Source organism: Pan paniscus, chromosome 7, assembly GCF_029289425.2.
Source record: "Pan paniscus chromosome 7, NHGRI_mPanPan1-v2.0_pri, whole genome shotgun sequence".
Taxonomy (NCBI): domain Eukaryota; kingdom Metazoa; phylum Chordata; class Mammalia; order Primates; family Hominidae; genus Pan; species Pan paniscus.
Window position 1 is genome coordinate 153,432,876 of NC_073256.2, and position 18,813 is coordinate 153,451,688.

At 41.2% G+C, this 18,813-nt stretch overlaps 1 long non-coding RNA gene across 2 annotated transcripts in view; it reads left to right on the top strand.

The window, feature by feature from the left end:
* Nucleotides 1-457: 457 nt before the first annotated feature.
* LOC129398648 (uncharacterized) overlaps nt 458-18,813 on the top strand; it is a 258,989-nt gene continuing 240,633 nt past the window's right edge. For both annotated transcript variants that reach the window (XR_010113036.1, XR_008626517.2), the window contains exon 1: nt 458-623. This is a non-coding gene — a long non-coding RNA (uncharacterized LOC129398648). The remainder of the gene's footprint in view (nt 624-18,813) is intronic.

The window sequence follows — 18,813 nt, forward strand, 5'->3', positions numbered from 1 at the left end:
AGCACAGTCTTGTTAAAGAGCATAGGTTTTGGAATCAATCTGTGTTCAAATCCCAATTCTGCTTCATCTGTCCTTGGAAAGATTAAGTACAGTTTGCTCCTCTGTAAAATGATATTCTCAATACTTCTGTTAGTGGGTTGCTGCAAGGATTGAATGAGTTAAAATAAAATGATTCCTATAGTCTCAATCACACAATAAACAGTCAGTGTTGTGATAGTTTTCCGGGTTAGTCTCCATCACACAATAAATAGTATTGTAATTGTTTTCCAGGTTCTCTCAACTAGCATGGTAAGATTGGGTTTTAGATACTGATTGTTTCTTTTCAAATCCTGCACTGGGCTCAGTGATGGTTAATTTTATGTGTCAATTTAAGGAGGATGTTTTTGGATGAGATTAACATTGAATGCAGTAAATTTTGATTAAAGCAGATTGTCTTCCATAATGTGAGTGGGCCTCATCCAATCAGCTGGAGGCCTGCATAGAACAAAAACACAGGTCTTCCTGAGCAAGAGGGGCTTCTCCAGCATATGGCCTTTGGACTTCATCTATACCATCCACACTTCTGGGTCTCCAGCCTGCTGGCCCACACTACGGATTTTGGACTTGCCAGCTTCCATAATCATGTAAGTAAATGCCTTATAATAACTACTTACACATACATATTTATATTTCATTCTGGTTTCTCTAGAGAACCCTCACTAATACAGGCTCCTTCTGCAGACTTCATATATTTGGGCCTCTGCAGTTTTCAAATCTTGTCTTAAACCAATCTTTTGGTCTTCTTCACCACACATACAGGACTATGTGGAGTATCCAGCACCAGCCTTTCCACACCTACATTGACTTCTGAGTGTTCTCTTCCATCTTCCTCTGTTTTCCCAAGCTGTGAACTCCAGTTCATTTTGTAACACCCAACTCAGCTTCTTCTATCCCCTTTCAGAGTCTTGCAAAATGGTCACTCTGTCACTTACCTCCTGTTCTTTCTTGGCACATGTACTTTCAAACTTCTTTTTAAAAACTCATTCAATTATGTTCATCACTAATTGATTTCTGTGTCTTTTCTCCACTGTAAACACCTTGAAGGCAGGGGCTGTGTTTTATTCAGTTTTTTTCTTCCCCAAGTTCCTGTTAGCACTGTGCTAGGTGCAGGTCAGGTGGTTAAGGTTAGGAAATCCTCACTTGGTAAATGATTTAGCAGAGGTTGGATCTCTAACATCTCTGCTGATCCATCCACATATGAACCCACTTAGTGAGTGGTTCTGTAGGATCTTTTTAGGATGTCTAATAGGCTGCCCTCTCAACCTGTTTACAACAAACAGCTTGAGTTGCAAGTTGCACCTCTGCACCCTGAAACCTGCTCCTCCTTTAATCTCTCTCATTTCAGAAAATGACACCACCCTCCCCACAACTGCTCAGGCAAAAACATTTGGTGGTCATATTTACGGCTCCATTTCTTTCACAAGATACCTACAGTCTGTCCGCAAATCCTGGGACTCTGCCACCCAGTGGTCCCACATCTAAGCACCTCTTACCATCTTTTCTACAGCTGCCCCAATCTGGACACCATCATCTCTGGCTCACATCAGCATCTAGTACAATGGCCTCCAGCCTGTCCTCTCTGCCTTGCTTCTCTTCTCTGCACACCAGCCAGTCTGATCATATCAGATGTAAACCTGATGGGTCTATACCCTCAACACCTTCTATGGCTCTTCTTTAAAGCCCCATTAATCTCTTTTAGAATAAGAATCCAAAGTTCCTACCAAAACTTAGGAGATTTCGTGTGACCTGCCCTCTGCCCTCTCTCCAAGGTCACCCCTACCTGGTTTCTCTTCCCCGTTTTGCTCCAGCTATACTCCAGCCAGAGACCTTCTGCAGTTTCTCAGCACACGAGCTTCACCTGCTGTCTCTACACCAGGCATGCTGTTCCCAGAACTTCCCATGGCTTGCTTTTTAATACCATCAAAAAAGTTTAGCTCAAATACCACCTCTGTGGAGAGACCTTGCCTGGCCTTCTCTGTCTTACAAAGCACTGCGTCTCCAAATTTGCTATCCTTTGCATTCCATTGATCACCTTAATTATTACCTAAGTGGTATCACCTATGTTTATTCCCCTCACTGATCCCCACCACCAGTGGAGTGAAAGCTCTGTGATAGCAGAGACCTTTCTTTCCTTTTTTTTTCTTTTTTAATATAAATCTGTTCTCTTAGTGGCTAGAACAAAACTAGGCACATAGTAGGTGCACAGTAATTTTTTGCTGAGTGAATGAGTTGAAGGAACAAACAGTATTTATTAGGTTTGGATGCATTTGTTTGAATGGCTATTTTTTCCTCTTTAAATGTATTCAACTATTCTTGGCAAGAGAACATCGGAGAGCGAATGTAAGTCAGATGATATATGGGAAAATGAGAAAATAAAATGGAAAAACTGCTGAGCTACTGAATAGCGAATCTTAAGGGGGAACGTTCTTATTTCCAATATCTTTATTTCCTGGAACAGAAATAGAATGTCTTCCTTCGGAAAGGAAATCCCAATGGAACTTGCAAAACACGAAAGAGAATTACATTGCCTTTTTGGGTTCTGTTTTGCTTTGCATTGATTCAGTCTATAAAAAGAGGTTTCTGTGCATCTTTATTAGGTGAGTGTTCACAATAACATTGTCCTCAGGGAAGTGAGGGAGAGACTGGAAGCATTGGAAAGAGTGCTGGGTAAGAAAAAGCTGCAAATTTTTCAGGCCCATTCTGTGCTCAATGCTTTAGAGTAATTATAACAGTACCTAAAATTAATTGGGGAATTCACAAATGTCTTGTGTTACATGCAGTCTCTGGTTTGGTCCTATTTAATCTTTATGGCATCTGGATATGTTAGCACTATTATCACTCTTTTGTAATGAGGAAACTGAAACTTGGAAATATTGTTTAACTTTCCAAAATCACGTAGCTTGCAAGGTCTTCTGCTTTGTGGAATCAGCCTGTGTTCAAATCTCTGTTCTGCTTCATCTGTCCTTGGAAACATGCAAATGGCTTTGTATTCCTACTGTGAGAGCCTGAATTGAGGCTTCCCTTCCTCGTCGGGATACTGATAAGGTGTGGCTGTGTCCCCACCAAAAATCTCATCTTGAATTGTTTATCCCCATAACCCCCATGATCCCCCACATGTCAAGGGAGAGACCAGGTAGAGATGACTGAATCATGGGGGTGGTTTACCGCATTGCTGTCCTCATAATAGTGAGTGCGTTCTCATGAGATCTAATGGTTTTATAAGTGTTTCGTAGTTCTTCCTGTGTTCATTCTCCTTCCTGCCACCTTGTGAAGGAGGTGCTTCCTTCCCCTTTGTCTTCCACCATGATTGTAAGCTTCCTTAAACCTCCCCAGCCCTGCAGAACTGTGAGCCAATTAAACCTCTTTCCTTTATAAATTACCCAGTCTGGACCAGTTCTTTATAGCAGTGTGAAAACTGACTAATACAAATACTACAGCAGCTTCTTTCACTGATCTTCTTGTCTCCAGGTTCCCTTTCTTCCAACCCTTTCTCAGAAGCTGCGGACAGTCCTCATGCCACTCAGTGGCCATGTGCATTTACTCACTCCCTCTGACCAAACAGCCTCAGGACACATATTTACCTTTGGCGTTCACAGTCCTCCAGTGCCCCTGCAATGTAACAGGAAGAGGCTGGTCCTTCTAAATTAGAGTAGGAAATTTGAGAAGCTTGAGAACAGGTCTTGCCCCTTGTTCATGTCTGTATTTTCAATGCTTAACATGGTGCCAAGAATAGAGAACATATTATTTATTATTTTATTGTTAGTTTTTTTTACTAAAGCCATATGTCACTTTATCTTCTAAAAATACTTTTGTAGCTCTTGTGGATTTATTTGTGAGGCAACCCGTGGCCATTGGGAATAAGCTGGTAATATTGCACATTGTATCTAGAAATAATAGGTCCTCTCTCCAAAGCACATTACAAATCACAGAAAAATGGGGTACAGTGTTTGAATTCTAGAGTCAGACTTCCTGAGTTCACTTTCCATCTGCTGCACAGAGCACCTCTGTGGCCTTGGGTATATTCCTTGTTTTCTAAGTTTCTTTATATATAAAATGGAAATAAATAATCATACCTCAAGAGAATTTTGTGGGTATTCAAGGAGTTAATACATGGAGATACTTAAAATAGTGTCTAGAATAAAACAAGTATGACATAGTTTGGCTGTGTCCCCACCCAAATCTCATCTTGAATTTTACTCCCCATAATACCCATGTGTCATGGGAGGGATGTGGTGGGAGGTAATTGAATCATGGGTGCGGTTTCCCCCATGCTGTTCTTGTGATAGAGAGGAGCTCTTATGAGATCTGATAGTTTTATAAGCGTCTAGCATTTCCCCTGCTTGCATTAATTCTCTCTCTTGCCACTCTATGAAGAGGTGCCTTCTGCCATGATTGTAAGTTTCCTGAGGCACCCCCAGCTGTGGGAAACTGTGAGTCAATTAAATCTCTTTTCTTTATAAATTACCCTGTCTTGGGTATTTCTTCATAGCAGCAGGAGAATGGGCCAACACAAAGCATTTAAAAATGTTAGCTAACATTATTACAATTCTTACAAAAACCGTGTGAGCAGCTCACTATGCATATTCTTGTTTTATAAATGATATCATTATCATTAAGCCTTGGGAGGTTAAACGACTTGTCTAAGGGCTCACGGCTAACAAATAGAAACTCATGAATTTTCACCTATTTGCTGTACTCACTGGTCCTCACTGGGAGCAGATTTGTCCACAAGAGGACATTTGAAAATGCTTGAGGACATTTTGGGCGGCTAGAGGAGTGCGTGGTTCTGGCATCTGGTGTGTAGAGGTCTAGGACATGGCTAAACATCCTACTATGCATAGGACAGCCTCTGTGGCAAATAATTATTTTGCCCAAATGTCCCTAGTGCCAATGTTGAGAAGCCATGTTTTAATAATCAATCAATTAGATATGTTAAACATGACATTATAATCACATTATAGTAATGAAATGACCATAGAGCAGGCACCCAGAGGCAAACCTTAATGCTCAAGGGGCCTGGTCAACCCCAGCTGACTGGAGTCTGGTAACACAGCACAGGTGATTCCGTCAGCTAGTCTGGCACATCAGCTAGCGTTTGTAATAATGAAACTCCCAGCAACAGTGCCATTAATATCAGGGAACAATTCTATTTGGATCACAATCCCAAGATGACCGTTTGTGGTATTTATCACAACTATAACTCATTAATTCAGAAGATCATGTCTTTTTCAATGCCGTCCTCCATTCTTCAATTTAAACTCCATAATGACAAGGACCACTTGGGGTTGTCCTTAGCACCTGGCAAAGTGTCTGGACCATTGTAAATCTAAGACAAATCTATGCTGGAGATATACTTGTATTAAGATATGAATAAATAAAAGACCTGGGTCAGCAGTTGGAAATACAAAAACACAGTCTGGAGCACAAGAGAGGAGTTTGTAATATTTTAAGTTTTTTGAAGTAATATCAAATGCTTAAGAGTACAGAATTTGAAACCCATATTTACACTTTCACTCATTCATTGGCCAGATATATAGAGAGTGAGCCCACAATATGCTAGGCTTGGTGAGGCTGCAGGGAAGAAGCTGATCGTATAGTGATGAACCTGGCTTTGACTGGGACGTACACGTCTTAGCTCTGTGAAGCTATATAAGCACTCTGCTTTTTAAGTCTTTTTCTCTCTCCAAAATGGGTAAACAGCCTTTCCAATGGGGTTGCTAAAAGAATCAAATAAGATTATGACATGGTTTAATGTAGCATCTAGACATAGAAGGTATTTAGTAAATGGCTAACCATATGTGGTGGCTTTAAACTACGTCTACACATTCATTGACACACATTCTATCAAGAGGTGATATCTATGTCCTCTCCTCATGAACTTGGGCAGGCTTTGGGATTTCCTTGACTTAAAGAATGTGGCAGAAATGATACCAGGTGACTTCCCCTGCCAGGTTAAGAGACATCACGTGGCCCCTGCAGATTTCTCTCTGGGAGCCACCCTAAGACCCCTATGTACACAGAGAGAGAGAGAGACCTGAGGAGCCCCAGGTGTTACTGTCCATGCGTGTGAGTAAAGACAGCTGGGAGCCCAGACACCACTTGCTTTCATCTTCATGACTGACTCCACGTGAGAACTTCCTAGCTTGGCTCAGTAAACTCCAGATTCATAAACAAAACTAATGACTGCTATTATGCTAAGTCATTGCTACCTGGTGATTGTTTTTCGGCAGCAAAAGATGAAGAAAACACCATTGTTTCTGGACCCTAGGCAGATCTGACGTTCAGGTTGTACTCCACTATCAGAGATGCCTGCGAACAGGAAAGGAAGAAAGGTCAATATGTGTGCGGTGAAATTTACGGTGAAATGGACGTGAAGGCTGCTGTCTGGTGGCCCAAGGCCTACTAGACACTACTTTGGGCAGCAAAACCAACCAAATACATTTCCTACTTTGAGGATGTCACATAGGGAAGAAGATAGAGATAGGGGGAAATATTCTGGAAAATGAATCTAGAATGCTAAATTGAAGTCCGTTTTGTTTTTGTTTTGTTTTTGTTTTTGTTTTTATAGGGGCTTACTCTTTTACCCTGGCTGGAGTGCAGTGGTGCCATCACGGCTCACTGCAGCCTCAACCTCCTGGGGTCAAGTGATCCTTCTGCCTTGGCCTCCCGAGAAGCTGGGACTACCAGCACTCACCACCACACTTAGCTAATTCTAGTATTTTTTTGTAGAGACAAGTTTTTGCTGTGTTGCCCAGGCTGGTCTCAAACTCCTGGGTCAAGTGATCCATCTGCCTCAGTCTCCCAAGGTGCTGGGATTATAGGTATAAGCCACTGTTTGTGGCCTGAAATCACATTTAAAAAAAAATTCTTATATGTCACATTCTGAAGATTATTAAAGGATAGACTACTAGGATTTTTGTCCAAGGTGGTGGCAACAAAATACAAATTTGAGAAGGTTTAAGACATTGTGAACAATGACTTCAGTACATCTTATAAAATCGATAGTTATCACACATTATAAGGTGGAAAATAGCATCACTTGATCTATGCTGAAGAAAGACGAGTGAATACTAGCCAAACAACATGTTCATGCTGTTGCTTTTTTCATAATTATTCTAGAAGTAGACTATAATCACAGTCCTAATCTTTTATCTCACTTTATTCTTCCAATAACAACTTAAAAAATGTAATTGGATAACATTTCAGACTTCTGCTTCTTATTAATGGTAAAAGCAGATATATTAACCAGTACCCAAATATTAGTTTCATAAGAAAATGAAACCTTTTTTCCACTTCTTGTGTTACAAAGGAGAAGAAAGAAAATACAATGTCAAGAGATGAAGCCGAAGAAAGATTTTCCTAAGGCTGTGATCTTTTCTATGGGCAATCAAGTGGTTGGTAGTATATTAGGCATCAGGGGAGACCACAGGTACCCACGTCAGAAAAGGAATTGTTCCTTGCAGCATTTGACATTTGGCTCCACCTTCTGACCTTTGGATAATATTACTGTGTGATCTGATGTCATCTACCATTGAGAGTGTTTATTTTTACTTATTTCTTGCACGAGGGAAAATGTCATTCGTTGTTTTTACTGTCTGCTCCCACCTGACAAGGAAGCAGTTGCCTCAACATGATTGTGGTGCTGTGAGTGCAGAATGAGCAGTGTTTTTGCAGAGCAGCAGACAGCTTCTCAGCTACCTGAATTATTGATGGCAGATTCGGCACATGGCTAGTGATGCCTGAAGTCAGTATGGCTTCTGGCTAGACAAGCTGAAAGAAATGTCCCCGGAGCCAGGCACCTGCCTTATTGGAGTCATGAGTAAGAGGCACCACTGCCTTGCTGAAAACCTCGCAGCTTGGAGGGGAGAGCGTTCTCTGAGAAACCGTTTGAGACATGTGCTGTTGTGGTGGGCACTGATGGTTCTCTGATAAGCCAAGAACTCTACACATGTCTGTTCATTCACTGATTCATTAAGTCCCTGGGCCGCAGAGGACAGGTATGCGCTGCAATCTCAACTCATTGTTGGGATATGTGACTTGATGTAGGTCTTTAGACATCTGAAAAATAGAACTGACCCAAAAGCTATTGAGTCACCATTATGTGTCTAGTGTTTGAGTTAGGAGGGCAGCAGACGTAATGCCTCTTTTCCCTGTCTGAGTTCTAAACCAATTGAGAAGTAAGAAAAAAAAGTCCAGATTAGAATGAGAGTGTGAAAATATCCCCTTTACCGGAGGAAGGCTGGAGATAGTTAAGCTTCAAACTCTGATCCATTGCCCCGGTTAGCAGACTCCTGGACTGGGCAGCCTTCTTCTGGCCACTATTGCCAAATTTTCTGCATGGCTGAAAGCAACTGAAGTCTCCAGCTATCTGTTGCCAGCCAGTTGCCAAGAAGAAGGGGAGAGAAAAATGCACTTTGAGAGGCCAAAGTGGGATAATTGCTTCTGCCCAGGAGTTCGAGACCAGCCTCAGCAACATGGCTAAATCATGTTTCCACAAAAAATGCAAAAAAAAAAAAATTAGCTAGGCATGGTGGCGTGTGCTTATAGTCCCAGCTATTTGGGAGGCTGAGGTAGGAGGATCTCTTGAGCCCAGGAGGTTGAAGCTGCAGTGAGCCGTGATCACACCACTGCACTCCAGCCTGGGCAACAGAGTGAGACTCTATCTCAACAAATAATAATAAAGAAATGAAATGCATGAGTTAAGTAAGCTTGAGTTTCTCCTTGTACACATGCCAATAAAATGTCTCCTGACTTCCACAAAAATGCAATGAGTGAGACACGGGGAAGAAAACCAGTGGTGTGACCTTAGCAGATCTGCTGCCACATGGAGGGAAGAGTCTGGTCTGAGGAAGAGGCATTCTCTCCTGTGCTCCAACAGTTAGAGCTGTGAGAGTCACTTTAAATCTGTTACAGGGCTGTTGAGAAGATTAAACACAATAATGAACTTTGCAAACTAGAAAGTATTTTATGGCGGGGTGCAGTGGCTCATCCCTGTAATCCCAGCACTTTGGAAGGCCGAGGCAGGCATATCATTTGAGATCAGGAGTTCAAGACCAGCCTGGCCAACATGGTGAAACCCCATCTCTACTAAATACAAAATTAACTGTGTAAGGTGGCAGGCACCTGTAATCTCAGCTACTTGGGAGGCTGAGGCAGGAGAATGGCTTGAACCCAGGAGGCGGAGGTTGCAGTGAGCTGAGTTCATTCCACTGTACTCCAGTCTGGGCAAGAGAGCGAGACTCCTTCTCAAAAAAAAAAAAAAAAAAAAAGAAAGAAAGAAAGAAAGAAAGTATTTTAAAATATGTGATGGTATTCCATCTTTATTGTCTAGAAGGCCCTGTGCCCTAGGCCTGTGGAGAATAAACAAAAGAAAATCTAAACCTAAACAGATTTTGCATCAAAACACTTCACTGACTACTGACTTTCTGTCTTCTCAAAGTGGGTAGTTATTCAAATCAAATGTCAAAGGTTCAGGCCTTACTTTTATTTCTTTTAAGCTGTGTGACTTTGGAAAAATTGTTTAACCTCTCTGTGTCTCAGAAAATAATAGATTCTTAGAGGTGTTGTAAGAATTAATAAGTTAATATAAACTTAAACCCATGCCTGATATAGACTAAGTACACAATAAATATTAGTGACTATTATTAATAATACTGTAATAGAGTCAGATTGCTAAATGCGAGTCAGATTACTGCACTCTTCTCCTTAAAATCCTTCAAATGCTTCCTGTTGCTCTTAGAATAAAATCCTCAGTAGAGTCCCTGTATGGCTTAACACCTGTCTGCCTATATATCTTCAGTGTGTAATCATATTCTGGTTCAGTATACTCCAGGTACATGAGTCTCCCTATTTATCTTCAGTGTGTAATTATATGTATAGTCCAGGTACATGAGTGTTATGTGCATTCCTCGGTTAAGCCAAACCTGTTCCCATCCCAGGCTCATGCCTTGCTTCTTCTTCTGCCTGGAAGACTCTTCCAACTTCTCTTATGCCTGGCTCCTTCTTTTCCTTCAGGGGTCCTCTGTTTAAGGGCTGTGCCGTTGGCGTGGCTTACAAAGAAGACCCCTGCTCCTCAGTTACCCTCCCCTGTAGCCATGTCATCTTTTCTTCATAGAACTTATCACAATCTGTGATTTTGTTTGCCACTCTATTGTATGTCTCCCTCAGTAGAATGTAAACATCAAGAGGCCAAGGATTGAAGGATTGTGTCTGTTTTATTCACTTCCTTGCCCCCAGCCTCTCCCTTAGGGGCGAGCTGTAATAGATGTTCAAAAAAGTCATATTGATTCAATGAATTAAACGAGAATGGCCTTTGAACTAAAGTAACTGGATGGAAGCCTGATATGGTTTGGCTGTACCCTCACCCAAATCTCATCTTGAATTGTAGTTCCCATAATTCCCACACATTGTGGGAGGGATCTGGTGGGAGGTAATTGAATCATGGTGGCAGTTACCCCCATACTGCTGTTCTCATGCTAGTGAGTGACATCTCATGAGATCTGATGGGCTTTTCCTTCTTTTGCTTGGCACTTCTCCTTGCCTGCTGCCATGTAAGATGTGACTTGCTTCTTCTTTGCCTTCTGCTATGATTGTGACGCCTCCTCAGACAGGTGGAACTGTAAATCCATTAAACCTCTTTCCTTTATAAATTACCCAGTCTCAGGTGTGTCTTTATTAGCAGTATGAGAACAGACTAATACAAAGCCCACGTCCTGCCACTTGCAGCTATTGGAACCAGGCAAGCTATTTAATCCACATTACTGAGCCTGTGTTTCCATCTGAAAAAATGAGTGATTACACATCATATTTATAGCAGCAATCATTACAGCCAAAAGGTGGAAGCAACTCAAGTGTCCATCAATAGATAAGGGGATGAAGAAAATGTGGTGCATTCATGCAATGGTGTATTATTCAGCTTTACAAAGTCAGGAAGTCCTGGCACATGCTACAACGCAGATGAACCTCAAGGATGATGTGCTTAGTGGAATAAACTGGTCACTGAAAGACAAATGCCGTAAGAGTCCTCTTAAATGAGGTTCCTAGAGTGGTAAAATTTACAGAAACAAAGTAGAATGGTGGTTTCCAGGGGCAGAGAAAAGGAGGGGAAAGGGAAGATGTTGTCTAATAGATACAGAGTTTCAGTTTTGCAAGGATAAATGTTTTTGGGATTCATTACCAATAATGTGAATATATTTAACACTACTAAACTGTACACTTAGGAATTCTTGAGATGATAAATTTTATTTTGTGTGTTTTCTACCACAATTAAAACAATGGAAAAGATAAGACAACCACTTTGTTATATGAAAAATAGAATTTGAATAATCAAAAGTCTCATGGACAGCTTCTGGGTGGAGATAGGTACCCATGTAAACTATCCAAGGTAGGAATGACTCAGTGTGGAATTTGAAGTCAGAAGGGCAGGAGGAGGTGCCAAGATGGCAGACTAGGAGTGACTCGCTTGTGCTGCTCTCAGGGAGAGGAGACAAAGTGGCAAGTAAACACTAGCTCTTCACGTGGATTGTCCAGGAGGCCACGTTTGGATTCGTGAAGTGATATGGTTTGGCTGTGTACCCACGCAAATCTCATCTTGAATTGTGGTTCCCATAATCCCCACGTGTTGTGGGAGGGACCAGGTGGAGATCGTTGAATCATGGGGGCAGTTTCCCCATCCTCTTCTCGTGATAGTCGGTTAGTTTTCATGGGATCTGATGGTTCCATAGGGGTTTCCTCCTTTGCTGGACACTCATTCTTCTTCCTGCCACCATGTGAAGAAGGATGTGTTTGCTTTCCCTTCTGCCATGACTGTAAGTTTCCTGAGGCCTCCCCAGACCTGTGGAACTGAGCCTATTAAACCTCTTTCCTTTATAAATTACACAGTCTTAGTCAGTTCTTTATAGCAGCGTGAGAATGGAGTAATACATCAAGAAACTAATGACTACCCACAGAGAGCAGAGAGGAGCAAGGCAGGACTGCTGCCCACTAGGGATTGGCATGGAACCAGAAAATGGCTGAGTGAGTAAGAGCCCCTGGGGACCCGCACTTCTGCCATGGTCCTTTGCAACTCTGGGCAAAGGAGATTCCCCTCAAATCCCTGGGCCTCCAGACTGACATAGAGAGATCGCTGGAGTCTGAGCAGAGTCACCACTCAGCCCCATATGGGCCCCCCAGGCCTTGGATCCCTGAGCACCCTGGCACCAGTTGCTGTAACCACACCAGTAAAGGAGACCAGGCTCTCTTGTGTGCCCCTAGGATAGGGGCTTCATCTATGGTGCTGAGGAGTGAATGGACTGTAGGCCCCACCCCGACTGTGCCTCACCCAGCAAGGCCCACAGGCCCCTGGGTCCCTAGTGCAGGCCTCCCCTCCCGGCCTGAGCACTCTGGTCTGTTGCAGCCCTGCATTTCTCTGGGATAGAGCTACCAGAAGTAACCAACAGACCCTCAGTGATTGTTGCTGCCAGGGTTCCTGCCCCACCTTCCCTCAGGCTGGGGAGGGAGTGAAAAGCCCAAGAATTGTTACAGGACTCCAGCGCCCCGCAGCTGCCATACTGAAAAGCTGCCAGACTGTTTTCCATGTGGGTCCCTGCCCCTGCTACTCCTCACTTGGCAGGGCTTCCTGGCCTCGGCCCCCAGCTCAGCCAATCCACCCGTCCCTGATCACTTCAGTTGGCAACGACTCTGCACTTCTCTGGGGTGGGGTTCAGGGAGTCATCTGACAGGCTCTCTGCCATTGCTGCCATAGCGGTACCTGCCCTTGCTTCCCCCAGGCTAGAGAGGGAACAAAGAGGCTGATTGCTTTCCAGTGCTACAGCTCATGTAGCTGCCCTTCAGCAAGACAGAGAGTAGGCCAGACTGTCTTATCTGCAAAGACACCAGGCAGTGATGTCTTCACTAGGCAAGGTCCCTCCAGCTTGGGCCTGCAGCACAGCTGCCTTATTTCTTGTGGCTGATCGCTCCCATCAGCCATGGCTCTGAGTTTCAGGGATGGAGCTCCCAGAAGCAACTGACAGGCCCTCTGTATTGCTGCTGCCACAGTCTCTTCTGTCCCCAAGATGGAGAGGCAACAAAAAGCCTGAGCTCGCCCCATGGCTATGGTGTACAGCTCAGGAGTGCCAAGCCAAGATCTGCGGCCAGCAGTCAAGCAGGAGGGGAACTCACACTCTGAGAGCACTGAGGGGGTGAGTCGTAAGGGTTTCTGGGCTGCTGGGGAGGCTGAGCATCACTCCCTCCTGTGAGCTGGCCTGGAAAAGGTGTGGCCTATCTCTCTGCTTTGCCCTCTGCCCAAGGGAACCCTGCAGCCCAGACTACCTAACAAAAGAAACATGGACCCAGTGCAAGTGACCGGAGGGGGCCTCCCCCAATGCCCAGGAGCAGACCTGGCGAGGGGGGTCACCTCTCTAGCAGCTGCATCACAGAGCACAGCTGGCAAACTCCAAGGAAATATAAAGGACCCCTGTGGCTGAGTTTATCCATTGGCCATTACTCTTAAGCGCCATCTCTTGGATTACAGCCCAAACTACAACACAAAAAAAATACTTGGCTAATATACTCTTCTGTGAAACCAAGGGCAATAATTCAGCCAAAAATAAATACCTTACACAGAGACTTGGCCTTCTGAAAACATTCAGAAATGAAGCCAACTGACTATACTCAAATTACACCACAGTTAACATCAATCCTCCCAGATGAGAAAGAACCAGCCCAAGAACTCTGGCAATTCACTCCGTCAGAGTGTTACTTTGTTTCAAAATGAGTCCACTAGCTCCTCAGTAATGGTTCTTAACCCGTAGGAAATGTATGAAATGACAGACATAGGATTCCAAATCTGAATGGCAAGGAAACTCACCGAGATTCGGAAGAAATTAAAACCCAATCCAAGGAATTCAAGGAGTCTAATAAATTGATCCAAGAGCTAAAAGACAAAATAACCACTTTAAGAAAAAAAACAAACTGAACTTCTAGAGCTAAAAAATTCCCTATAAGGATTTCATTACACAATTGGAAGTGTTAACAGCGGAATAGATGAAGCTGAGGAAGAATCTGTGAGTTTGAAGGCTGGTTCTTTGAATCAACCCAGTCAGACAAAAACAAAGAAAAAAAGAATTAAAAAAAATTAACAAAACCTCTGGGAAATATGAGATTATATAATGACACCAAATCTACAATTCTTTGGCATTCCTGAGGAAAAGAGACAATGAACAACTTGGAAAATATATTTGAGGATATAGTCCATGAAAATTTTCCTAATCTCACTAGAGAGGTTGACATGCAAATCCAAGAAATACGGGAAGCCTCAGCTAGATACTAAACAAGATAACTATCCCCAAGGTACATAGTCATCAAATTTACTTAGGCCAATGCAAAAGAAAAAAAATCTTAAAGGCAGCTAGAGAGAACAGTAAACTCACTCAGGATAACATCAGACATTTCAGCAGAAACCTTACAAGTCAAAGATTTTGTGCGCTTATTTTCAGCATCCTTAAATGAAAGAGATTCACCAAGAATTTAATATCTCACCAAACAAAGCTTCATAAGTGAAGGAGAAATAAAATTTTTCTCAGACAAGCAAATGCTGAGAGAATACATTTTAACTAGACCAGTCTTACAAGAGGTACTTAAGGGAGTGCTAAACAAGGAACAAAAAGAATGGCACCAGTAACCACAAAACCGCACTTAAGCACATAGCGCATAGCACTACAAAGCAATCACATAATCAAATCTGCATAACAACCAGATAACAAGGTGATGACAGGATCAAATCTCACATATCAATATTAACCCTGAATGTAAATGGGCTAAATGTCCCTCTTAAAAGACATAGAGTGCCAAGCTGGATAAAAAGATAAGACCCAACCATCTCCTGTCTTCAAGAGATCTACCTCACATGAGTAACACCCACAGACTCAAAGGAAAGGGATGGAATAAGATCTACCATGCGAATGGAAAACACAAAAGAGCAGAAGTTGCTATTCTTATATCAGATAAAACAGATTTTAAACCAATAAAAAATAAGAAGGAAAAAGGATTACATAATGATAAAAGATATGGTTTAACAAGAAGAAAACATACACACACACGCACACACACACACATCTATAGACAACCACACAATAATAGTAGCAGCTTCAACACCCCACTGACAGCAGCATTAGAGAGATCATTGTGTTAGAAAACTAACAAAGAAACTTGAATTTAAACTTGACACTTGATCAATTGGACCTAATAGACATGTATAAAACACTCCACCCAACAACCACAGAGTATACATTCTTCTCATCTGCACATGCAACATATTCTAACCAAATGCTTGCTCATCAAACAAGTCTCAATTAATTCAAAAATATTGAAATTATACCAAGCACACTCATTAACCACAGAAGATTTCTCAAAACTATACACACTCATGAACATTAAACGACTTCCTCCTAAATAACGGAAAAGTGAATATTGAAATTAAGGCAAAAATTTTAAAAGTAATTTGAAATTAATGAAAATAGGAACACAACTTAACAAAATCTCTGAGATATAGCTAAAGCAGTGATAAGAAGAAAGTTTATAGTGTTAAATGTCTTCATCAGGAAGATAAAAAGATCTCAATTAACAAACTAACTTTTTACCTAAAGGAACTAGAGAAAAAAACAAATGAACCCTAATGCTAGCAGAAGAAAAGAAATATCTAAAATTAGAGAGGAACTTTATGAAACTGAGATGCAAAAATCCATAGGAAAGATAAATAAAATCAAAAGTTGGTTCTTCGAAAAAGTAAACAGGATTGATAGACTGCTAGCAAGATAAAGAAAACAAAGATCCAAATAAGTACAATTAAAAATGAAAAAGATGACTTTACAACCAGTCTCATAGAAATACAGAAGACCTTCAGAGAATACCATTAACAATTCTATGCACATGAATTAGAAAATCTAGAGAAAATGACTAATTTCCTGGAAACACACAAAATCCCAAGATCAAATAAGAAAGAGATTGAAACCATAAATAGACCAATGTCAAGATTTAAAGAGAATTGGTAATTCAAAAAAAAACCCTACCAACCAAAAAAAGCTCTGGACCACATAGACTCATAGCTGAATTTTACCAGACATATGAAGAACTGGTACCAGTCCTCCTGAAAATATTCCAAAAATTTGAGCAGTAGAGTTTCTTTCTCACTCATTCTATAAAACCAGTATCAGACTAATAACAAAGTCTAGCAGAGACACAGTGGAAAAAGAAAACTTCAGGCCAATATCCCTGCTGGACATAGATGCAAAAAATCTCAACAAAATACTAGCAAACCAAATTAAAAAGTTAATACACCACAATCAAGTAGGCTTTATTTTGGGGATGCAAGGCTGCTTTAATATATGCAAATCTATAAATGTGATTCACCACATAAACAGAATTAAAAGCAAAAACCATATGATCATCTCAATAATTACAATAAAATCCAACATCCCTTCATGATAAAAAAAAAATCCTAAATGGACTAGGCATCAAAGGAATACACTTCAGAAAAATAATAGGCATCTATGACAAAACCATACCCAACATCATACTGAATTAACAAAGGCTGGAACAATTCCCTTTGAAAAGTGGAACAAGACAGGGGTGCCCACTCTCATCACTCTTGTTCAACATAGTACTGGATGTCCTAGCCTAAGCAATCAAGCCAGAGAAAGAAATAAAAGGCATGCAAATATAAAAGAAAAAATCAAGCTATCTTTTTTCACTGACTATATGATTCTATACCTAGAAAACCCTAAAGATTCTGTCAAAAGGCTACGAGAGCTGATAAACAATTTTATAAGGTTTCAGAATACAAAATCAATGTACAAACATCAGCAGCATTTGCATACATCTATAATGTCCAGGCTGAGAGTCAAATCAATAACATAATTCCACTTAGTATAGTCATAAAGAAAATGAAATACCTAGGAATAAAGCTAACTAAGTAGAAGAAAGATCTCTACGAGGAGAATTACAAAACACTGCTGAAAGAAATCAGAGATGACACAAGTAAATGGAAAAACATTTCATGCTCATGGATTGGAAAAATTAATACTGTTAAAATGTCCGTATTTCCCAAAGCAATGTACAGATTAAATTATAGTCTTATCAAACTACCAATGCCATTCTTCATAGAATTAGATAAAACTGAATTTTTTTTTCTGCCTTTTTAAAAAAATTATACTTTAAGTTCTAGGGTACATGTGCACAACGTGCAGGTTTGTTACATATGTATACATGTGCCGTGTTGGTTTGCTGCACCCATTAACTTGTCATTTACATTAGGTATTTCTCCTAATGCTATCCCTCCCCCATCTCCCTACCCCACGACAGGCCCCGGTGTGTGATGTTCCCCATCCTGTGTCCAAGTGTTCTCATTGTTCAATTCCCACCTATGAGCGAGAACATGTGGTGTTTGGTTTTCTGTCCTTGCGATAGTTTGCTCAGAATGATGGTTTCCAGCTTCATCCATGTCCCTACAAAGGACATGAACTCATCATTTTTTATGGCTGCATAGTATTCCATGGTGTATATGTGCCACATTTTCTTAATCCAGTCTATCATTGATGGACATTTGGGTTGGTTCCAAGTCTTTCCTCTTGTGAATAGTGCCACAATAAACATACGTGTTCATGTGTCTTCATAGTAGCATGATTTATACTCCTTTGGGTATATACCCAGTAATGGGATGCCTGGGTCAAATGGTATTTCTAGTTCTAGATCCTTGAGGAATCGCCACACTGTCTTCTACAATGGTTGAACTAGTTCACACTCCCACCAACAGTGTAAAAGTGTTCCTATTTCTCCACATCCTCTCCAGCACCTGTTGTTTCCTGACTTTTTAATGATCGCCATTCTAACTGGTGTGAGATGATATTTCATTGTGGTTTTGATTTGCATTTTTCTGATGGCCAGTGATGACGAGCATTTTTTCATGTGTCTGTTGGCTGCATAAATGTTTTCTTTTGAAAAGTGTCTGTTCATATCCCTTGCCCACTTTTTGATAGGGTTGTTTGATTTTTTCTTGTAAATTTGTTTAAGTTCTTTGTAGATTCTAGATTTTAGCCATTTGTCAGATGGGTTTATTGCAAACATTTTCTCCCATTCTGTAGGTTGCCTGTTCACTCTGATGGTAGTTTCTTTTGCTGTTCAGAAGCTCTTTAGTTTGTCTATTTTGGCTTTTGTTGCCATTGCTTTTGGTGTTTTAGTCATGAAGTCCTTGCCCATGCGTATGTCCTGAATGGTAGTAACTAGGGTTTCTTCCAGGGTAAAACTGAAATTTTTAAGTTGATCTGGAACTAAATAAAGAGCCCATATAGGCAAAGGAATCCTAAGCAAAAAGAATAAAGCTGGAGGCATCACACTACCTGACTTCAAACTATACTATAAGGCTATGGTAACCAAAACAGCATAGTATAGTTTCCAAGACCGTGTAAAGCTGCACATTTATAACCATCTTATCTTTGACAAGGCTGACAAAAACAAGTAATGGGGAAAGGACCACCTATTCAATAAATGTCGCTGGGATAGCTGACTAGCCATATGCAGAAGATTGAATCTAGACTCATACTTTCACCGTATACAAAAATTAACTCGAGATGGATTCATAATTTAAATGTAAGACCTCAAACTATTAAAAATCCTAGAAGAAAACCTGGGAAATACCCTTCTTGACATTGGCCTTGGCAAAGAATTTTTGGCGAAGTCCTCACAAGCAACTGCAACTGGGAGTTCTCTCCAGACTGGGAGAAAATATTTTCAAACTGTGCT